We start from the raw sequence: 4,747 nt of genomic DNA on the forward strand, positions 1-4,747 counted from the left end.
TAACATGGTCATGACTTCCCATAGCTGGAAAAAATTAAAGGGAATAACTGTGTGAAATGTTTTTGAGTAAACCTTATAATTACCTTTTTTCTCCAGCAATATTTTAGGACAAAAATCTCAATATGGCCACATTTATACATGCTCTTTTGTCCTACTGCAGGGCTGGAATCAAACACAGACTCCATTTTACAAATTCTATAGTATCTATCTGTGCCGTAGGATGGAACAAAGGCATATCCTATTTAGAAAATGCTCTCCTGAGGACAGAATCTGTATGTGAAATCAGTGATTGTTGGTCTTCCTGGTACATCTGCAGTGAGGATGCGTTCTCAGAGGCAAACATAGGCTACTGTTTACTTTCTTCAATTCTTTTTGCAACTTTTGACCAATCTGCCCTAAGCACAGGGGTGTTTTTTTTAAGTTTATTTATTTTGAGAGAGAGAGAGAGAGGGAGAGAGAGAACACGAGCAAGGAAGGGGAAAAGAGAGGGAGAGAGATAATCTTAAGCAGGCTCCCCACTGTCAGCTCTGAGCCCAATGTGGGCTCGAACCCATGAACCATGAGATTATGACCTGAGCCGAAATCAAGAGTCAGACACTTAACTGACTGAGCTACCCAGTCGCCCCAGAACAGTGGTATTTTAATTCTTTTTACATCAGAGAATTTCAACCAATCCCTTATTTCCTGTTGATCTGTACCTTTGATTTCCTGACCACGTTCATGAAGGAGACTTGAGCTGCTGTGATTCTTGCCTTTTAATGGTCAGTGGGATTATCTCCTAATTTACTTTCAGCAGATGGGGCATGGTCACTTGTATACTCTCTTTTTTTTTCACTATTAAAATTATCTACAAGAAAGAAAATAATGACAGGATAAGAGATCTCAGCTGAATGAATAAAATGGACAGGGCCCTCTCAGATTGAGAAAAGTAGACTATACCATGTTAGAACCACTGACTAATCATCACAAACTATGAAGTGTCTAAAATGTTACTCTCTTGGGGGCACCCTGGTAGTTCAGTCGGTTAGGCATCTGACTTTGGCTCAGGTCATGATCTCGTGGTCCATGAGTTTGAGCCCTGCGTCCGGCTCTGTGCTCACAACTCAGAGCCTGGACCCTGCTTCGGACTCTGTTTCTCCTTCTCTCTCACTGCCCCTCTCCCACTCATGCTCTGTCTCTCTGTCTCTCTAAAATGAATAAATGTTAAAAAAATAAAAATAAAAAAACCAAAATGTTACTCTTCTGAGTTAGACTGCCAGTTTCATAGAAGATACGAGACTCTTGGGTTAGAGACAAAGAATAGCTTATTATTCACAACAATAGCAGTAGCTAAAGTGCCAACAATAATGAGCATTTTTCCTGAGCCCTACTTCTCATAGTGTGAAAGCACTAGGACAAGGTGAAACCTGCAGAGGCAGTGGGTTGCATTACATAGAATCCTGAGCTTAAGGAATGCAGATATTTTACAATGGCCAGTAAGCAAGCCTGCCCTTTGCTCCAGAGGGGGAAACTAGTTCTATAATCGAAGGCTTTTTTATTGTACAAACATTCTTGGAAAGATGGTGACTATGGAAGCTGAAGGGTCAAACGGTGATGTGAATAGGGCATGTTGTCAGTCAGCCTGGGTTTAATTCCTGACCCTATCACTTATGCCTTGAGTGATTTATTTAATCTTTTCAGTCTCAAGAGTTTTCATATCCACCTCATGCTATACCCACCTCGGGCCATTCCTAACTCATGCCATAGCTGCCTCATTGTGTCTCTCTGAAGATTAATGGAAGAGGTAGCACCATGTCTGGCACATAATAAGCACTCAAAAAACATTAACTGTTATTGTTATTTTTTCTCCCAAAATACTATCATAACTTACATATTGTTTTGTAATCTGGTTTTTAAATTTAGAAGTATATCATGAACATTGCTTCTGATCCTGGGGTTCTTTCTTCAGAGGAATGGATCTTGCTCAGTAGTGGATGTAAATCAGGTTGACTCCCCCAGGAAACAACTAGCTGGTCTCTAATGAAGTGCCCAGGCAATTCTGGGGTACATTTTTCTTGGGGCTGATTCGGGAAGTGGCCAGTGAGGAGAAGGCACAAGGTCTCAGGAGAAATATACAGAAGTGTGATACTTTTGAGGCCTGCAGTTCGAACCCTTCAAATTCAGCCTGGGCAGGTGACTCCTGTTCTTTCATCTCCTTTGCAGACGTGAAGAAAACCTTTGGTTTGAAGAGATAAAAGAGAGTAGTTTCATTCAGGTCACGAAGGAGGGCAACACAGTGTATTTACAGGTAATCTGGTGTCCAACACTTTTACGTCAGATGACACACTTTCTTGCTCCAGCTCCTGGTTAGAACCTGGGAATTGTCTCCATTGAGCAGTGTTTTGGGCCTCTGGCTCCCTGTGTACAGGGCCCAGAAGGCAGCTTTGCTACAAGAAAGGAAAACCAACACTCACATTCTGCAATAGGCTAGAACCCCAGAACCCCACAACACTTCACAGCTTTATAATACCCCTAAAAATACCCTATAGGCATGCTCCCACAGTTTTCCCTGGACCTCCCATGTTCAAATCCCAGCTCTGCCATTTTCCAGCTGTGTGATCTGGAATAAGTAGTTAACTTCTCTGTGCCTTACTTTCCACATCCGTAAAATAGAGATGATAATAAAACTTACCTCATAGGGTTGTCACAAACATTAAATCCTTATGTCAAGCAGTTAGATTAGTACCTGGCATGTGGCAAAACATGATGATGATTGTTTTTAATCACCATCAACATTACACATGAGCCCCAGTGTTCTCAGCTGGATCAGGGCGGTTACTACTGCTTTTCCACCAGATTCTCTATCTCTGGTACAGACTAGGTTAGGGTCCTTCGTGGCCTTAGTACCTTTGAAGGTGGTTTATTTGTTTGTGGAGAGGTAACGCTCCCCTCTGCTTTGGGGCTCACTTCCCCCTTTTTTGTTGTGGGAGAAGCAGTAGAGTTCATTCTGTTTTCTAAAGAACCCACTTCTCACCCCAGCCCAGTCCCCTCTTGATGGTTGGATGAAGTGGCCCCTCTTTGAGACCAGTCCACTGACCAGAAGCCTCAGTTATACTTGCAGTCAATACAGGCTGGTAAAGGAGTAGGAATTCTCTCTGAAAGCTTTTCTGTGCCTTGCAGGCCTGCAAGGCCTGTGACTCTCCAGTGGGAGGTCAGAGCTCCCAGAACTTGCTGCTGCCAGGAGAGCTCTGTGGTTATAAAGGCAGCACGGACTCTCAGGTATCCACCCCCTTGAATGATTTTTAAGCAAGCTGCTTCTGGAATATGTCTGTACTAATAATGCCTTTCATTTATGCAGTGATAATAACCCGAGCGTGCAGCTCTGTGACAGGGCCAGGCCTGACAAGGCCTCCTCCCTGCCACCGTTGTGTGTAGGTAGATAATGTGTTTTCAGCCTTTCTCTGGAACAGGATGCAAACACCAACAATTGAGGGATAGGCTGGGGTGGGTGTGGAAAGCTGCTTCCCAAAATAGCACCATGCTGTGGCATTTATTCTTAAATAAAAACTATTATGGTAGGATTGAAAGTTCTGTGCTGCACTGTGAAACTCTCAGGGTGGCTTTTGGTTCGTCGCCTTGCAAAACAATGGCGGCCACCAACAGCTCTGGGGCTGCTAGCTGAGCACAGCCCAGGGCTCAAGACTAGTGTCGTATGCTGCTTGGCACACACACAAGAAACAAGAAGACAGGAATGGCTAAATGTCCAGGGCACTTAGTGGCTCTCATCTGGCCCTCACCTAGCCTCTCCATGGGTAATAGCCAGAGCTCCTAACTACCACCCAGTTTTGCCCTCTCATGGGATTAGATTTCTGTTTTTGTATCCCAGCTCCACCTCCTATATAACTTTGGGTAAGGGGCTTGACCTCTCTCAGCCAGGCTGATCCTCTGTACATGGAGATGATAGCACCATGCTCCTGGTAGTAAGGGTTAAACGAGACATTTTGTGTAGAGGCTGAGTAAAGGCCTGGCCCATGATCACTGCTCAATGAATGTCAGTGAAGGTAACATCATTATTATTCCTTCAGGGGTTTGAGCCTTTGCCTTGTCCTGCCTCCCAGGCTACCGGTTTCTTTTTTTTAAGTTGACATTTTCTCATTTCAGAGATCTGTAGAAACGACATGTTTGCACATCAATTTCAGGTGTAACTCAGCTTCATTCACCTGTCATAGACTGCTTTACAGAATTATTTTTCTAGGGAAATGTCACAATTTCATTATTCAGTGCCTCATGTTGTGCTTTGACTCACACTGTTTCCTCCGAGTTAATCCACCAAGGGTGGTGGTTTGCTGGGGAACTGCACAAAGTACGGAATGCTTCGTGAATGTGCACGTCATCCTTATACAGGGGCCATGCTAATCTTCGCTGTTTCGTCCCAATTTAATACATGTGCTGCTGAAGCGAGCACCAGGCTACTGGCCATCTCCCCTCCGGGAGGCAGTGCAAAGAAGAAGGGAACAAACAGCCTGGAATCGCTCTGCCAGGCTCACATGGTGCCCCTGCTACCTTCTTGCTGTTTAAATTTGGGCACATTCTGTAATCACCCTGTGCTTCAGATCCCTCTCTGCAAGTGGAGGAACAATAGGATCTGCCTCCTAGGGGTGCTGTGAGGATTAATGCATTCATCCCCAAGAAGCCCTTCACTTGGTGCTGGCTGAGTGCCTGCATCTCACATCCAGGCAGGACATGACACAGTGCCTGTCATCAGCTC

General features: G+C 44.6%; 1 non-coding gene across 1 annotated transcript; it reads right to left on the reverse strand.

Moving 5' to 3' along the window:
- Positions 1 to 4,338: 4,338 nt before the first annotated feature.
- On the reverse strand, positions 4,339 to 4,444 carry LOC128778410 (U6 spliceosomal RNA). The gene has a single exon (XR_008424001.1). It is a non-coding gene; the product is annotated as a U6 spliceosomal RNA (small nuclear RNA).
- Positions 4,445 to 4,747: the final 303 nt, after the last annotated feature.

Source organism: Panthera pardus, unplaced genomic scaffold (assembly GCF_024362965.1).
Source record: "Panthera pardus isolate Hobbes unplaced genomic scaffold, ASM2436296v1 HiC_scaffold_2, whole genome shotgun sequence".
Classification (NCBI taxonomy): Eukaryota; Metazoa; Chordata; class Mammalia; order Carnivora; family Felidae; genus Panthera; species Panthera pardus.